The sequence below is a fragment of the Magnolia sinica genome, chromosome 5, assembly GCF_029962835.1.
Source record: "Magnolia sinica isolate HGM2019 chromosome 5, MsV1, whole genome shotgun sequence".
NCBI classification, from domain to species: domain Eukaryota; kingdom Viridiplantae; phylum Streptophyta; class Magnoliopsida; order Magnoliales; family Magnoliaceae; genus Magnolia; species Magnolia sinica.
Window position 1 is genome coordinate 65,940,242 of NC_080577.1, and position 20,277 is coordinate 65,960,518.

General features: G+C 39.6%; 1 pseudogene; it reads left to right on the plus strand.

Moving 5' to 3' along the window:
• The first annotated feature begins 2,000 nt into the window (after positions 1-2,000).
• Positions 2,001-19,763, plus strand: LOC131247059 (uncharacterized; annotated as a pseudogene).
• The last annotated feature ends 514 nt before the right edge of the window (positions 19,764-20,277 follow it).

The window sequence follows — 20,277 nt, forward strand, 5'->3', positions numbered from 1 at the left end:
GATTATAGCCACTTTATATTTTCCAAACATGTCTGAAGACACGGTCAGACTGAAACTCTTTCCATTTTCTTTGAAAGAGAAACCTAAGACACGGTTGCATTCACTCTGTCTCGGATTTATTGGCACATGGAATGACATGATAAGGGAGTTTATAAAGAAATTTTTTTCACATCATAAAACAAACTCCCTTAGAAAGTTAATCATAAACTTTGCCCAAAAGGAGGATGAAACATTCTTCTAATGTTGGCAGCGGTTCAAGGATCTTGTCAGTTTATGCCCACAACGTGGTTTTAAAACATGGCGCATTACACACTTTTTCTATGATGGATTGACATCTTCCGTGCACTAATTGTTGAGACAATTTGCAATGGGAAATTCATGAATAAACATGTCAATGTTGTGTGGGACTACTTGGATAGACTTATTGAAAACACATAATCATGGGACACTTACTCAAAATCAAGCAGCACTTCTAGGCCCACTCAATCAAGGAGAGGGGCGGATTATACCTTCTGAAAGAGGATAATGATGTCAATGCTAAAGTGTCTAATCTCATAAGGAAATTTGAGGCCATGAAACTAAAGAAAGCTAAGGCTAAGGAAACCATTTGCGGTATTTGTACTTGCAGCATTCACACAATTGAAAATTGTCCAACAATACCTGCCTTTTAAGAGGTATTGAATGAGTAATCCAATGCTGTGAATAATTACTAAAGACCTTTTAATGGACTTACCTCCAATACATATAATCCTAATTGGAGAAATCATCTAAACTTCAGTTGGAGGAATGGGCAAACTGCTACCCCTCAAGGTTTCTTTTATCAAATTCCAAATCGAGTGAAACCTCAAGAAGAACCGATTCAAAATTCCACACAAACTCAGGAGCTTACTCAAGAAATGCGAGAACTTACAAAATTTATGCAAATGATGGATTCACGTGTTACAGTTATAGAAAGGAGGATGCTTCCGGCTCAACCTCTCCCCAAGCCCAAATCGCAATATGAGATAAACGATCCAAGCTCTTCAAATCAGATGAAGCAAGCTAAATCTGTCACCACTCTTAGGAGTGGGAAGACCATTGACAAAACTATCCCGATTAGGGATGAAAAGCCTAAGGACCCAGAAGAGGAAAATGATGATAGAGCAAGTATTGCTCCACAAGAATTAGAACCAGAACTTCAAGGTAAGCTGATTGCACCATTTCCCTAACGGTTGGTTGCACCAAAACCTCTTTCTAACTCCCAGGACATTCTAGAGGTGTTGAAACAAGTGAAGGTCAATATTCATCTACTTGATGTCATAAAATAAATACCTTCATACACCAAATTTTTGAAAGACTTGTGTATAACTAAGAGGCAGCAAAGTATCAAAAAGAAAAAATTTTTGATAGAAAAAGTGAGTGCCATCCTAAAGTAAGATGTGTCACAAAAGTATAAAGATCCTGGTGGCCCGACCATCACTTACATAATTGGGAACTACTGGATTGAGCACGCACTTCTTGACTTAGGAGCAAGAGTGAATCTGATCCCATACTCGGTCTATGAATAATTGGGTCTATGTGAATTAAAACCCACCCGAACCACATTACAACTTACCGATCACTTAGTTCGTGTACCGAGAGGGATAATTAAGGATGTGTTGGTCTAGGTTGACAAATTCTACTACCGGATAGATTTTATCGGCATAGATACTCAACTCATCATGGACATGAGCACTCAAATTCCTACCTTTCTTGGTCACCCATTCCTTGCCACATCAAATGTAATGATTAATTACAGGAATGGAGTCATGAGTTTCTCTTTTGGAAATATGACATTGGAGTTAAATATTTTTTTCAATACGGGCAAATAGGTAGAGGATGCTGATGATGCTCACAATATTAACTTGATTGATTCTTTCGTGGAAGATAGAGCACTTTTAACCTTATCCTCTGACCCTCTAGAGAGGATAAGGTCAAATTACAGGAATGGAGTCATGAGTTTGTCTGTCATTCTTGGTCGCTCATTCCTTGCCACATCAAATGCAATCATTAATTACAGGAATGGAGTCATGAGTTTGACTTTTGGAAATATGACATTGGAGTTAAATATTTTTTCCAATACGGGCAAACATGTAGAGGATGATGATGATGCTCACGATGTTAACTTGATCAATTCTTTTATGGAAGATAGAGCACTTTTGACCTTATCCTCTGACCCTCAAGAGACATATCTGGCCCACTCCCATGCTTTTGATGATAACATTATTAGGGAGATTAAGGAGATGGGGAGCATGCTGGATACCGTGCTGGTACTTGAAGTTAACCGGTGAAGGTCACAATTCGAAGAATTACCCCAAACTGATGTAGTGCATCTACCATTTAACCTCAAGGCACCAAAGCTTGACCTAAAACATTTGCCCTCTAATTTGAAATACATCTATTTAGGTCCAGATGAGACATACCCAGTGGTGATTTCTTCCCACCTTGAGCAAGAACAAGAGAGTATATTTATCTCTACTCTCATTGAGCATAAAGGAGCCCTTGGATGGTCAATTGCAAACCTCAAGGGAATTAACCCTTTAATTTGTACTTATCATATTCATCTTGAGGATAATGTGAAGACCTCCCGACAACCACAACTTAGACTAAATCCAAACATGAAAGAAGTGGTTAAAGCCGAGGTTCTTAAGCTATTAGATGTAGGTATCATATACCCAATATCCGATAGCCATTGGGTGAGTCCAACTCAAGTGGTCCCTAAGAAGTCTGGAATCACCATCGTAGTCAATGCCAACAATAAACTCGTGCCAACTAGAGTTACTACTGGTTAGAGAATGTGCATTGACTATAGGAAGCTGACTACCATCACGAGGAAGGACCAGTTTCCTTTGCCATTCATTGATCAAATTTTGGAAAGGCTAGCTGGTCATTCCTACTACTGTTTCTTTGATGGATATTCGGGCTATAATCAGATTAAGATAGCCCTTGAAGATCAAGAAAAGACCACATTCACATATCCTTTTAGCACCTTTACTTACCGAAGGATGCCATTCACTACGTGAAAAAATGGAAAATAAGACGAATTTTGAGATGGTTGTGAACCATCTCTAAAATCCCTTTGTTTAAAGATGGTTATGAACCATATCTAAAATTTTAGGCGGCTCTTAATCGTCTATAATATGAACCAAAATCATCTTATAAATGTTGAACATCCACAAATCATTTAAGACAGTCAAAATCCGTCAGTAACTGTGGAGAAAAGACGGTTATCGACCGTCTGGAATAAAAGACGGTCCTTAGTTGTCTTATAGGTAGTCATCTGAGACAGTCAAAGACCGTCTGCATTAGAGACCGTCATTAGCCATCTTATAGCTGTAATCTAAGACAATCATTAGTTGTCTTATAATGGTCATCTGAGACAGTCAATGACCGTTTGCATTAGAGACTGTCATTAGCCGTCTTATAGTGGTCATCTAAGACGGTCAAAGACCGTTTGCATTAGAGCCGGTCATTAGCCATCTTATAGTGGTGGGGCTTATCACCGCCTTAAATGGTAACCTTAAACAAACACCAACTTTTATTAACCAATGGGAGTTGATGGTCCTACACTTCATAACTTTTAGGTGCGATGATAACTGCCACTAGAATTGGAGGATTGGGAGTGGCTCAAGGATGAACGTTAATTTATATGATAAGTGGGGGCCTATGAGGTCATCCATGTCACACACCAAACTTGGAAACCGGGCTCACAAAATTCTCGATCGCCGAATCCAGTGCCGACAACCTCCGTAGTACCCTGTTCTTGGCTCCCAGCATGCATACGCCAGATTCTGATCCTGGGATCTTATAAGGAGGATTTTTCAATGTACATTTATCTCATAAGAAGTATAACCACAAGTTTACCCAAATCACAAAGGTAGCATCAACATCACATATCCACTAATATAAACATTTGAATATAGTACTGAAAGGCAAATATATATGTCAAAATCAAAGCTGCAAATGTCTGCTGCACGCTCCAAGCTCAACGCTGCTGCGACCTAACGCCACCTGCATGCATCTATCATGCATAAGCTTATAAAATCTTAGAGGGTGGTGAAAGTGTGTGCACAAGGGAAGTGCCAAGTATGCAATACAATGCCATAAATCATACAATATCCAGATAAGAGGAAATACTGACAAGATCATGAATCATATGATATCAGAGTAAGCGAAAATACTAACAAGATCATGAATCATATGATATCAGAGTAAGTAGAAATATTGATAAGTTCATGAGTGTCATCATCCGTACCAAGGCTATGCTATGTAAGGCATGAATGCTAATGACCATATCAATGCAAAAACATGGCAACCCAAAATGTTAAGTTTTGCGGATGCAATGTAATATGCGGTGCGAATGAAATGACCAAGCTAGAGTGAAGTTGGGATGATAGTACGTAGTATCACTGGCTATGGGGTCCATCACAAGGGACTTCTATCCAAACCAGTCTCATACCTAAATTTGGATAGCCAGACTCAATGTAGTAGACTCCTGATCTCAGATTAGTATCATGCCCCAACCAAAATTCTTGCCATTACAAAGGTATATAATAATAGTTGCGCACCACCAGGCCAAGTGGATAGTGAATGAATGAATGAATGAGTATGCAACTCCTACTCAATAAGTCCACATATCAGTACAGTTCCTCTTTGGGAAATCACTGGGGTCTTTTACATTCTAAACTAGATTGCCACCCCATCATGTGCAATAAGGTGAGTGGAAGAGACTTCACTATCCACCTGCCGATATCGGGCCCGACTCGTTGATAGCGGACCCATTCCTCGAGTTGGTTAAACTCAGCCCAGGTTTTTCCCCTCCTCTCGGGCAGGTTAGGCTGCACCCCCTTCTAACCAACCATGATACAGTGGGAGATGTGGCTTAACGGTATACAGCCCTTATGCACTCAAGCATCCACTCGGTCTAGACATTAGAGCAACCTCTGAAACCAAGAGGGTTCTGATACTTTCACCTAAAGATATCTATAGCACCCCATGTAGAACAGATTTTCGGTGTCCCATCTAGCTTTTCATGCTATGCCTGTGGAGGCTACGGCCCTGATGTCGCTAGGGCGTATGATAATCATAATTGCACAATGCGAGATGCATGAGTCACATAGTCCAATCATGCATCAATCATACGTATACCGTGCACTTATGTGGGACAACTCTGCCTATCAGGGAGTCATATGAACAACCTGCCCTATGGCATATGCAATGGCCAACTATATCTCATAACAAACATGCAAATGATGCGTATGGGCATGTATCATGATACTTACACCTTGGAGCCCACCTTGTGTATATATTAGGCCCTATAGGGAAGTTCAGTTTATTGCACAATAGAGAGGGTAAGGAAGCCCACTTATTACACTTAGACTCGGCTTTGCCCTCGGTGGAGATATTGTGATGCTCCATCACTATGATCATATATGGGCGGACACTGAGGGGGCGGTACATGAGGACATGAGCATACAGTGAAGGTAAAACTACTGTGTACACAGTGAAGGTAAAACTTTGTCTCACATCGGGAGCATCGTCCGATGTTGTGGTGACTATAAGTTGGATTATTTCCTAAACTATCGTGACTCATTTTAAATTAGTGAGCCTATGTTGATATTTGGACTAGATCTGTCATCCTTCTGTGGACCCCTATCATTCATATGCATGTTGTGATGGATGATTGATTAAAGCAAATGCCATTAGGCTGAGATGTTTATGGGACTCCTTGTAAAATGGAGTTATTCCCACATGATCGCGTGATGCACGCAGGTTTGATATATGGCCTAGATGAGGTTGATGGTATTCGTGGCTCTTCAAGACTTACATATTGCATTACATCATCAACATCTGATATTTAGCTCTCTATGATTCTACATTTGCATAGTCCATCCACATTGCATATTCTGATATTGAATGATTTATAGACTTGCAGTATTTCTACTTACTCTGATATTTACGTGCTTGGCCCTTATCTTGTGCACAAACTTTCACCACCTTCCCAAGCTTTCTATAAGCTTATGCACAATAGATGCATGTAGGTGGCATTAGGTCACAACAACATTAAGCTTGAAGCGTGCAACGGACTTTTGGAACTTTGACTTTGACATACGTATTTCCTTTTCAGCATTGTATTCAAATGTTTATATTATTGGATATGTGATGATGATGATGCCTTTATGATTTGGGTAAACTTGTGGTTATACTTATTACGAGATAAATGTACATTGAAAAATCCTCCTTGTAGGATCCCAAGATTGGAATCTGGCATATGCACGTTGGGAGCTGAGAATGTGGTACTACGGAGGCTGTCGGCACCAGATTCGACGATCGAGAATTTTGTGAGCCCAGTTTCTGAGTTTGGGGCGTGACAAAAGATGGTATCAGAGCATAACTTGGGAATACCTAAAGATAACATCACATATTTGTAGATAGCTACCCTACACTCTATGATTGTTGAGAACTTAGAATGGTTAGATCCCCGAGTTCAGATAACTTAAATTTTTTTGATATAGCTCCCAACTGTTGAGATGTGAGGCTGCATAGTTTCCCAACTTCGATCATTTCTGGTCTGATGATCAGTGGGGTCATCATAGCATTGATGAGGCATCATGAGGGCACGAGGTTTAGATTAGAGAGCACTATTTGTTTATAGATTGATTATGCCTTGTGTGGTATTGATTAGTATTTCTATAAGTCGATGCTTCCTCTTCCCTTGCTTTGTCCTACATGATAGTAAATTTCAAGGATAAAATTTTTATTAGGAGGGGAGAGCTGTGAAGCCCGTATCCTAGCCTATACCATTCCATAAGCTTCCGCATTCCTCCCAGTCAAATTCCGGCAACCCATGACCTGTATCCGATGTTTACGCGTGATCTTAAGCCGAGTCCTACATATCGAAGTTGACTCGACTTGAAATTTATACCAGTGTGACCGCGCCGTCGTCGCAGTTCCGATGCCGTGTATTAAGCGGCGAGGCGATACCCAAGGCAGGAGATGTGGGCCCGCATTCAATTCGAGAAAAAGCTCCGTGTAGTTGAAAAACCCAAGAGAGAGCTTTCAAATCAATCCCATCAATCACATCTCATGTCAAGTACACATCACCTCACACCCCATCCCTAAGCAACCCCAAAGTCAACTTTCTCTTACAACCAAGTACACCCATCACTCACCTATCACTCACCCCATCCATCACCCATCCCTCTCTCTCTTACAACCTCTCTCTCTCTCTCTTATCTCTCTCTCTCATTTTTCTCCCAAGCAAGCAATCGTCCAAGCTCCATGAGAGGAGAAAGCTTGGTGTGGCCCACCTTCCAACCTCCCATCTCTACCATCCAAGCTTCATCTCGACCATTGAATCTCATCAATTGGAGCTTTAGAATGCGTTGATGGAAGGAGAATTTCATGATTAAAGGTGGGTGATTCTATGATTTATACCTTTGATTTGATGATTTGAGGGCCCACTTGTGGTGGGACCCATCTTGATGTATGCATTGTATGGGGAGGGCCCATAGTGGTGGGGTCCCTCTCTCTCTCTCTCTCTCTCTCTCTCTCTCTCTCTCTCTCCCTTGTTGATGGCCCCCATGATGCATGTATTTTATCCTGGCTGTCCACCAAGTGGGCCAGCTTGCTGACCGTCCAACCATGGGACATCCAGCAGCAAATGCTGTTGGACTGTATGAAAAGGAGACATAAATATCAGCTTGATCCCCAATTGGGTGGGCCACATTGACGTGACACCACCCTAATGTATGTGTTTTATCCACCATCCATCAGGGATGGTGGGACTCCACCGTGATGATCTGTGCATCTAGCCATTCGTCCATTGCTGGACGCTGGATGCTAGCTTGATTTAAATATATATATATATATAATGTAATATATATTATACGATACATATATATATATATACATTACATATATCTAGTGGGCCCCACGTAGGACCCACTGCTAAGAGAGAGGATTGGCTGGACATCTATACACCAGTTATATAGCTGATGTATTGACGTCAGCAAGTAAGTGGGACCCACCCCTTGTGTTAATCCACCGTGCAACGGTGGGCTGCACATGATTTATTTATTCTATATGCACACCGTCCATATGCCAGAATGGTGGGATCCTGTGATGTATGTGCTTTATTCACGCTGTCCATTTAGGCCGTCCATCTGGACGGTGGCCTGACCATACAGACCTGTTATATAGCTACTGCTTGATGTTATCAGATTCTGTGGACCCCACATGAGGCATGTGTTATATCCAAACTGTCCATCTGTTTATCCAGCTGGGATGGTGGGCCCTCCCCTAATGAATGTATTACATCCAAATCATCCATCTGTTGGTGGGTCAGCGTCCCACTAGCAATGTAGGTGCTGTATTTTTACGTCAGCAATTTTTGTGGGTCCTATCAACTACACAGCTAATGCATTAACGTAAGTAGTTCCATGGGAATGATCATGAGGTTGTGTTAGATCCAAATCGTCTGTCCTTTTATTTGGGACGTGTGGACCCCACACATGATATATGTGTCTTCTATACATCGTCCGTCCATCTAGACGTGTGGGGCCTGCTGATGTATGTGTTTTAGTTCCACCATCCAGATGGGACGGTGGGCCCACCATGATATGCATTTTATCCTCACCATTCACTTAGACGGTGGGACTCCACCATGATGTATTTGTTATCCACACCGTTCATCTTATGCAATGTGGCGCACCTTGGTGTACGTATTTTATATTTACACCATCCATCATTGGACGGTGGCATGTGGGGCCTACTATTAATGCATGTGTTGTATATCTATGTGTTCATTTGTGTGGCCTACCATGATGTGTGTGTTGCATGCACATAGTTCAACTTTTCTAGGCCCATATGATGCGGCCCATTAGATGTATGTTGGCCCATATGATGCGGCCCATTTAATGTATGTTAGCCCATTGTTGCGGTCCATTTGATGCATCCCATTGTGATTTATTTGAGGCCCGTGGGACGTGGCCCATTGAGATATATTTTCGACACATATGATGAGGCCCATTGTGATGTATTTTCAGCCCATATGATAAGGCCCATTGTGATGTATTTCCAGCCCATATGATGAGACCAATGGTGATATATTTTCCAACCTATATATTATGGCCCATTTGACATATATGAGGCCATGTATTGCGGCCCATTGTGATGTACATGAGGTCCATGAGTGAGGTCCAATGTGATGCATATGTAGCTCATAAGTGAGGCCCATTATGATGTGTATTAGGTCCTTAAGAGAGGCACATGGTGATGTATATTGGGCTATTATGTGAGGCCATGGGCCCACTAAATGTTTGGCTTTATGTGGACCACTCCTTCGGAGCAATGTTGGTTAAATATCAACATTGATGGGAAATGATGGTTAAATGTTCACATTGTGACCTTCCTTAGGTCGATTGTTGACTGATTCCGATTGTCAAGGCTGATTATCGAGGCTGATTCCAATTGATGGGGCTGATTGTTGAGGCCAATTCCAATTGTCGAGGCTGATTCCGATTGTTGAGGCCGATCCCGATTGTCGAGGCCAATTCCGATTGTTGGGGCCGATTACCGTGGTTAATTCCAATTGTCGAGGCCGATTCCAATTGTCGAGGTCGATCCTGATTGTCGAGGCCGATTATTGATGGTGATTTTGATTGCCGATGCCGATTATCGATACCGATTATAAGTATGTGACAACATAACATCATGATACCTACACCTTAGAGCCCAACTTGTGTATATATTGGGCCCCATAGGGAAGTCCAATTTATTGCGCAATAGAGAGGGTAAGGAAGCCTACTTATTGCACTTAAACTCGGCTTTGCCCTCGCTGGGGGATATTGTGACGCTCCATCACTATGATGACATGTGGGTAGGCGCACATGGGCGGACACTGAGTGGGCGGGGCATGAGGACCTGAGCGAGCTACCAGTGAGTGGCAGGCTACTGTGCTGGCAGGCTACTATACACACAGTGAAGCCAGAACTTTGTCTCATATCGGGAGCATCGTCGGATATTATGGTGGCTATAAGTTGAATTCTTTCCTTAATTATCGTGACACATTTTAAATCAGTGAGCCTATCTCGATATTTGGACTAGATCTACCGTCCTTCTATGGACCCCCATTATTCGTATGCATGTTGTGATGGATGATTGATTAAAGTAGATGTCATTGGGCTAAGATGTTTATGGGACTCCTTGTGAGACGGAGTTATTCCCACATGATCGCACGATATTTGTAGGTTCGATGTATGGCCTAAATGAGGTTGATGGTATTCGTGGCTCTTTAGGATTTGCATATTACATTGCATCATCGGCATCTGATATTTAGCTCTATATGAATCTGCATTTGCATAGTCAATCCGCATTGCATATTCTGATATTAAATGATTTATAGACTTGCACTATTTCCACTTACTCTGATATTTGCGTGCTTGGCACTTATCTTGTGCACACATTTTCACCACCCTCTAAGCTTTTCATAAGCTTATGCACGATAGATGCGTACAGGTGGCATTAGGTCTCAGCAGCATGCAGCAGACTTTTGGAGCTTTGATTTTGACATATGTATTTCCCTTTCAGCACTGTATTCAAATGTTTATATTAGTGGATATGTGATGATGATGCTGCCTTTGTGATTTGGGTAAACTTGTAGTTATGCTTCTTATGAGATAAATGTACGTTGAAAAATCCTCCTTTTAGGATCCTAGGATCAGAATCTGGTGTATGCATGCTAGGATCCGAGCATGGGGTATGATGGAGGCTGTCAACACCAGATTCGGCGATCAGGAATTTTGTGATCCCAGTTCCGAGTTTGCGGCGTGACAATCCAGACTATTGATTTGATGGGCCTACAAGGTAGATGACCAATAAATCACCTAGATTAAAAGATCCTAATCATTTGATGAATGGAAATGGATTAACTGATCCCCCTACCATTAGCTAATGGTTGGTGGTTGATGCTCTGTGGTCCCCACCATGATGTATGTGTTTCATCTATGTCGTCCATCTATTTTTCTAAATACTTTTATGGTATGAACCAAAAAATGGTATATCCCAATCTCAAGTGGACCACATTACAAGAAATAGTATTGATTGAACGTCGACCATTAAAAACTTTTTGAGGGCCATAAAAGTTTTAGATTAAGCCTTTTTTTTTACACATGCACACACACCCCACACACTCACGCTAGTGGAATTTCACCACCTATGGGACTCAAACCCTTGATCAGGTGTTGAAACTCCTGAGAGTCTATGACCCGAGTAAGAGTAGATCTTTGTTTTTTTCCTTTAATCAAGGTTTGTATGACCTAATCAACAGATTTGATGTCAAATAAATGGTTCAATGGGCTTTAGGAGGCTTTTAATGGTGGATTTCTAATCACTATTGTTTTCCTGTGGTGTGGTCCACCTTAGATTTATATTCATCTCATTTTTGGTATTAAGCCTTAAAATGATCTTTAAAAAATGGATGAACGACATGGATAAAAGACACTTCATGGTGTGGCCCACATGACTAGTGGGAGGGGAGTAGCTAATATGTTTCCCCACATGTGTTGTACAGCAGGGACGCGGATTAGCTATTGACAGGTTGAGTAGCGAGACTCTCGCTACTGAAGTGACATCACCAAGTTCTGTGGGCCCACCATGATATATGTTTTGTATCCACACCATCCATCCATTTGGAGAAATCATATTAGGGGGTGATTCAAAGAATGAGTAGATCCAAAGCTCGAGACCCCACCAAAGAAAACAGTGGGGAGAGTGACGCCCATCATTAAAAAGTTACAATGGCCACAAAAGTTTTCACTCAAGCTAATACTTGTGATTTCCCTTCTTTCATGTCTGCATCAACACATGAACAGGTTGGATCTCAAATAAACACCATGGTGGTCCTTCAGAAGGTTTCAACTGTGGGCGTCACTCTCCCCACTATTTTCTGTGGTGGGGTCCACCCCAACCTTGGATCTGCCTCTTTCTTTGGACCATGCCCTAAAATGATCTCTCCAAATGTATGGATGGCATGGATATAACACATACATCATGGTAGGGGCCAGGGAACTTGGCGACGTCACTTCAGTAGTGAGTCTCGCTACTCAACCGATCCGCATCAGCAACTAATCCGAGGATGCGGATTTCCTACAAAAGACTGGGAACTCAGGTGGGGCCCACTATGATGTTTGTAAGAAATCCTCCCCGTCTATACATTTTGTAAGTTCATTTTAGGACATGATGCCAAAAATGAACCATTTCCAAAGCTCAAGTGATCCGAAAACGTGATAATTGAACGTCCACAGTCAAAATATTCGTGGGCTACAAGTGTTTTAAATCATGCTAATATTTGTGAATTCAGTTCATCCCAATAGGAATGAAGTTATTAACGGTATGGATGGCATGTAAACATCACATCTCGAACCCAAGTAGGTTTCAATTATAGGAATTTCCCTGACCACATTTTCCTTTAGTACGGCCCACTTGAGCTTTGGATATGGTTCATTTTTCGCATCATGTCCTAAAATTAACTCAGGGAACGGATGGAAGGTGAGGACTTCTCACAAACATCATAGTGGGCCCCACCTGGTTCCCAGCGCATGAACTTCCTAGAAAGGCTTTCGTAGGAAATCTGCATCCCTAGTCCGGAGACGTAGTTTGGCCAGTTACGCTGCCACCAGGCGGGTGAGTACTGGTCGGTGCTATGTGGACCTAGCAGAATGTATGTGTTTCATCCACGTCATCCATCCATTTTGAAAGATAAATTTAGGGCTTGATCCCAAAATTGAGGTAGATCTAAATCTCAGGTGGACCATACCATGGAAAAACTGTTTTGATTGAACGTCCACCATTAAAAACATCCTAGGGCCCATTATAATGGTTATTTGACATCTAACCTATTGATTAGGTCATACACACTTAGATGAAGGGAATATATATATATATATATATATATATATATATATATATATATTAGGTTGATCCAAAACTTTGGTTGCTTTAAAAACTTTTTAATGGTGAGCGTTCAATCAACATTGTGAGGTCCACTTGAGATTTGGATAAAAATCATTTTTGGGCTCATACCATAAAATGATATGAAAGAATGGGTGGACGGCATGGATGAAACACACACATCATGGTCGGGCTCACGCAGCACTGACCACTGGCCATTCGCTAAAGGGTTAGCAAGTGATCCGTTTCTAAGATTTCTTGCCAAAGCCTTACGCATGAAGTTCATGTTTGTGAGAAATCCACCCCATCCATCCATTTTTTGAGATCATGTTAGGACATGGGGCAAAAAATGAGCTGGATCCAACACTCAAGTGCGCTGAAAACAAGAGGATTAAATGTCGACAGTTAAAATATTTAAGGGGCCACAAAATTTTTGAATCAACATAATATTTGTGGTTTTAGATCATCTGAGTAGGAATGATGTTATGAATGGTGCAGATGGCATGTAAACATTAATATCGACCCAGGGAGGTTTCAACGGTAGGAATTTCCTTACCCACCTTTTCCCTTAGTGTGGCCCACTTGAGTCTTGGATCCTTTTTATTTTTAGTTTCTAAGTCCCAAAATTAGCTCACAAAATGGATGGAAGGGGAAGATTTCTCCCAAATATAATGATGGGCCCCACCTAAGTTTCCCGCGCAGGAACTTCATGCGAAAGGCTTACATGGGGAAATCCGCTTCCAGCTAATCCGCTCCCCCTTTTTAGGTGGCGGAATTGGAAAGGACTCAGATTGCATCCTACCGGCCATATCTAGCTAGTAAAGGAACTAATCTTTGAGTGGCCATCATGATGTATGGGACTTATCCACTCTTTCCATCCATTTTTTTCGTATAATTACAAGACAAAAAATGAGACAGATCCAAGGATCAAGTGGACCACACCATAGGAAGCAGCAGTGTTAACGATTCTCACCAAAGAAACTTTTGTAGGGCCCACCGTCTTGTTTATTTTCCATCCAACGTATTCATAAAGTTACATAGACCTGTACAAAGAGAAAACATAGAGAAAACACAAATATCAGCTCCATCTAAAACTTGTGCGGGCCCCAAGAAGTTTTCAACGGTAAGAGTTTAATCCCGATTGTGTAGTCCACTTGAGGCTTGGATCCACCTCATTTTTAGGCTTATACCCTAAAATGATACGAAAAAATGGATTAACGGTGTAGATATGATCCATACATCCTGGTGGCCACTCAAAAATTATGTGTGTGCGTACCCAGAGACTGGTGGGGTGCCAAAGTCTCCCGCCACTCAAAAATTAAAACTCATGCACGTTCCCTCCCTCAATTTCCTTTTTCCCTCTATAGCTCTTATCAAAACCTTTTTGTGTGAGAGAGAGGTGGAGCCTTCACCATAAGATCCAAGCTATCAATGGGTAGATCCAACTCAACCAAACCATCTCCAAGTGAGTACCTTTCCATTTCCATTGTCTCTTTTGAAATTTAGATTTATCCTTTAGACATGATCATGATGATGTAAAGGGACCTACTGATGGATGGCCCACTTGATGGATGATGTCCATGATGATCCAACCATCCATCCATATGGTAAATTCACCTTGATGCTTGTATTGTATATTCACGTTGTCCATCAAGTTTGACAACTCCTTTTTGTGATTTGGGACCCATTGGTGTAGCTTATCATGATGCATATGTTCTGTCCAAGCCACCAGTTTGGTAAATAACTTTGATGATGGCCTCAAAGTAGACCTAACATCAGGTATACTAATCTCAAAACAATCCAACATGGACAGACCTAACCATGTTGGATTGTTTTGAGATTATTTTGGAGACTGAAATTTTAAAAAATAAAAAAATAATAAAAAAATAATGTTAGGTTGTACATTTTTACCTAATTTATTTTGCAGTGTGTACAAGGATTAAGCATAATACTGTACCTAAAGTTGTGCTTAGTTGAAGGGAAAATATATATCATGAAATTTTATTATATTTCATGATTAATCAATCTAATTTGTGCAAAATACAATGAAATTTCATGATATTAGATATAACCAAACGCACCCTAAACAAGAACCAAAATCACAGGTCTACCAATTGGATAATTTTCACTCCATTCCTTCAATTAGGTTTTTGATTAATGATTGGGTGAGATGTTCTAATAAAATAGTAGAATGTGAGCTACCCCACTTTCACTTGGTAGGGAATCATCAAGGTTGTTCATTTATGTGGGCACGGCATGTGATATTACCTTAGATCTAAAGAGCCTTAGCAAATTGTTTTGATCAGATCGGTGCAATGTGAAATCTGATTGCATTTTTCTCTATCATACAAGTTGTGGCTATCATATAATATTACCTCCTCGTAGGGAAACATTTAATGATGTGTACATTTCTTATGAGTTCATGGACACTGATTGTCACCAAATTATTCGTTCTAATCAAGCTTTATCAGAGAAGCATTGTCAAGTTATATTTAAGATTTTCATTGTAAATAGATTAAGAGCCAATAATAATTGTAATTAGACTTACAAAAATTATAAATAGAATTGAGCAAGGCTTAGATGATGATGATAAATCTATATAATCATGAGAAAAGTTTTTGATTTTCAGGTTTTGGTGGGGAAATATTGGAATTGCTCCTATGACTTTCAGTCTGTGGTGAAAATCTAAACATGCATATCTAGCCTTATTAATGCATCTTTATTAGCACTAAACAAAGGTGAGTTGACTTGCACCAAGTTGAGAATCTTGTATATGCATTTTATTCTTGCACCAAATGCAGCATTATAAATAGGAGATTATTTTGTGGAATGTTGTTAAGCAATCAACTTTGTTGGAGAACCTTTCTTGTATAACACATCTCCTTGTACATGTACATTAAGCGTATTTGCATTTGACTGCTGCTTTCCTTGCATGACCTACTGCAAGGCTACCTTGTTAAGATAGCTCTACTTTTGTATGATGCATGAGTTGGGCACATGCGTTTCATTTAATTAGTTGTTTATTATAATTTATTTTATTTTTTTTACTTTTTAGCTAATGTGTATTTTATGAATTACTTTTCCAGCTCTTTCGTTGAAATTGATGAACTTACCGGGATTGGATCAGAGGGTTATGGATGGATCAATGGTGTGTAACTCTACTTATCATTATTTACATTCAAGTGTTAGGTGAACATGAAGCATCCATTTTGGTGTCTTCACTGAATTTCTTTCTTCTTGCTTAGTTTTTGGCCTAGGCGAAAGAGAGTATGTTGTGCACATTGATAATAGTGCTAATTTTGGTAAATGGTTTGCTCTCATATAAATAAATAACAAATGAAGTTTCTTTTTAAGCTTAGCAATTATACTTGTTATGATTTATATCTATGTTCTGTTGGTTGAATAATTTTATTTATTTTTTGCTATTAATGGAAGAAATAAAAAAAGAAAATTTATGTTGTAATGCAAGAAAATTTCCGACGATGATGATAAATCTCTATAATCATGAGAATAGTTTTTGATTTTCAGGTTTCGGTGGGGAAATATTGGATTTACTCCTATGACTTTCATGGTGAAAATCTGAACATGCATATTTGACCTTGTTAATGCATCTTTATTGGCATTAAACAAATGTGAGTTGACTAACACCAAGTTAAGAAGCTTGTATATGCATTTTATTCTTGCACTAAATGCATCATTATAAATAGGAGATTATTTTGTGGAAGGTTGTTAAGCAGGCAACTTTGTTGGAGAACCTTACTTGTACCAAAGGCATTGTGTGATGGTCTTGATACATGAGGTTGGAAATAAGACAAATGTGGCTAGTGATTTAGAGGTCTATAATGGATTATGGAAGCTGCTATGGATTTGACTTTTGGCTATGGAAATGCTAAAAGTTAATTTGGCTAAACACTTGCTAGTAAAAATAGTTTGCCAATATCATGAAAATAAATTTCCAAAACTTTATAAATTCTTCATGGTTACAAATTCACATGGACCATAAAATAGATGAATTTAATAGCATTTTGTTTTATGCTACTAGATTTTATAATGTCATTATATTAGAAGTTTGTAGACTGTGAAGGCCATCTAGTTAAATGAATACTGTTTTTTTTTTTTTCAAACCCTCTTTTAAATCATTGATTAGTTTTCATAAGATTGTACAATTCTATTGCAAAGGAAAAGAAAATGGCTTGATTAGTTTTTGAGCTTTTCTAAGCTTCCTTATCATTCATGTATGGCAGTGCAAACCTTTGCTAAACTGTAGCTCTAATCCGAACTTTGTGTGCAATTTGATCAAGTACATTAATGGTTTAATTTGATCAAGTGCATTAACATCTAATACTATAGTTAACATTTAATACCATCTTATTTCTTTATAGGATAACATTGCCATATTTATGGACCCTAGTGCTGCAATTCTTGTTCTCATCATCATTGGACTCTTATGCATAGAATCAACGAGGAATCCTTTACACATGCCTCTTTTTAGAAAGCTTTAATTTTTGTTGTTGTTTCTAGTAACTTGAATTGGAATACTTTTCTTTATTATTTCCTTGTCCATTTAAATGAAGCTTCTATTTATGCTTAACAATTCTTCTTAATTCCAAATTATAACCATGTTTTGTTGGTTGAATATTTTTTTATTAGATGAAAGAAATACAAAAAGGAAATTGCTGCTGATTTTATTTTTTTTAATGCAAGAAATTTTTCGACAGCTTTAAGCTGTCCATATTTTTTCAAAATATTGAAATCCGAGATGGTCCATAACCGTCCTTTTAACGTCCATCTTAATGATGGTCCATGATCATCCTTCTTTACAAACGGTCCATAACAGTCCTTTTTTAAAGACATTAAATGAACATCAGAGACAGTCCATAACAATCCTTTAATTGTCCATCTTTAATGACGGTCCGTGACCGTCCTTCTTTACAGATGGTCTATAACCGTCCTTTTAACATCAATCATTAATGACGGTCCATGACCGTCCTTTAACTAATATGACACAGCAAAATAAAACGGCCATGTGATGGTTCAAAACCGTCATTTATTGAGATTTGAGACATTTATCAGCTGTCCTTCTTTCACTATTTTGGCATAATGATTTGGATTGATGCTCCTGCCACCTTTTAGCGATGTATGATGAGTATTTTTTTGATATAGTGGGACAATATTTAGAGGTCTTCATAGACGATTTCTCGATTTTTGTTCCATCCTTCAGCGAATGCTTAGAAATTTTGAAAAATGTGTTGAAGCGATGTGAGGAAAAGAACTTGGTACTGAATTGGGAGAAGTGCTATTTCATGATTTGTAGGGAAATTTTCCTTGGACATATCATCTCGTCCAAGGGAATTGAGGTAGATAAGGCTAAGATTGACCTTATCATTAACCTACCTCCACCCATGAACATATGAGATGTGCGATCCTTCCTAGGACACGTCGAGTTTTACAGGAGATTTATAAAGGACTTTAGTCACCTCTCTTGTCCTCTATGTAATCTACTTCAAAATAACACACCATACGAGTGAACTGAGCAATGCAAGGAAGCTTTCACCGAGCTTAAAGGCATGTTAACCACTGCCCCTATCATATAGCCACCTGACTGGAGTCTTCCTTTTGAACTATGTGCGGTGTGTCTGACTATACTCTTGGGGAAGTTTTAGGTCAGAGAAAAGAAAAGAAGCCCTACATTATTCATTACACAACTAGAACTCTGAATCCTATCCAAGTGAACTACTCGACTACGGAAAAGGAACTGTTAGCTATAGTGTTCACTTTGGAAAAATTTAGGTCCTACTTGATCGGATCCAAAATCGTCATTTACACAGATCATGAGGCACTCAAGTATCTTCTTTCTAAGAATGATGTTAAGCCCTGCCTGATTAGATGGATCCTCTTACTCTAAGAATTTGATTTGGAAATAAAAGATAAAAATGGAGCAGAGAACGTAGTGGTTGACCATCTTTCCCACCTTAATATCTCTGATTCTCTTAAGACGACACATATAAATGACATGTTCCCTGACGAACAATTGTTCAAAGTCTCTCATTCACCTTGGTTTACTAATATTGCTAATTATCTTGCTACAGGTTTCATGTTAACACATTAGACTGCGCAAGATAAGGAAAAATTCTTCACCGAGGTTCGTGAGCTCTCCTGGGATGATCCATATTTATTTAAATATTACCCATACCAAATCTTAAGGAGATGTGTGACAGACAATGAACACTAAAGTGTCATCACCTTTTGTTACTCTTAGGCCTGTGGTGGTCACTTTCCTGCTAAAAAGACCACGGCCAAAATTCTACAATGTGGCTTTTACTAGCTCACTATGTTCAAGGACACTCATGAGTTTTGTAAAGCTTGTGAGCATTGTCAGAAATTGGGAGCATTGCCCTTTCAAAATATGATGCCCTTAAACTCCATTCTTATCATAGAAGCAGTTGATTGCTGGGGCATCGATTTCATGGGACCATTCCCCTAATCTTTTGGGAATTTATACATTCAGCTAGTAGTAGACTATCACTAAATGGGTCGAAGCGATTCCATGCCAGAACAATGACCATCAAACGGTCATTAAATTCTTAAAAAAGAACATCCTTTCCCTGTTCGGAACGCCTCAAGCCATTATTAGTGATGGAGGCTCACATTTTTTTAATAGGCCATTCGCGAACTTATTGAAGAAATATGTCATCTCTCACGAGGTGAGCACTCCATATGTAACGCCCCAATTTCCAGAACCCGAGTACGAGACTCGTTCCAGAGACTTGAGTGTTAATAAATCAAATAACTAGTAAAGTACTAAAATCAGAAGGCGATGGCATAAGCAAGCAAGGAATATATCATATAAATCTGAATATTTGGCCCACTCAGCTGGGGGCCTTAAATACAAAATTTATAAGTTTCTAAATACCAACAACCATAAAGAGATACTGAATTTACTGGTTAGGCCCAAAATAATTAGCCGCTTCTTGTTGCGGCTCATCATCATAATATCCTTCCTCAGGTTTTGCCACCACGCCCTCCAAGTCCAGTGCTGCCATCTTCTCCATCTACACCTGCATACTCTATACAGCTGGATATTCGATGAATGAGTGGCCAACTCAGTGTGAATTCCCCTCAAGATTACACATTTTTGCCTTAAAGAACATAGTTTTAAAGAAAAGCAATGAAACATTCCAAAATGCATGGATGTATGAATGCACATTGACCTGGGGATGCTTATCTAATCAAACTTAGGCTTAACACCCATGCATAAGACTGGTCACCAACATAGCATATCTTGTATAGCATGGTGCCAAGTCATCA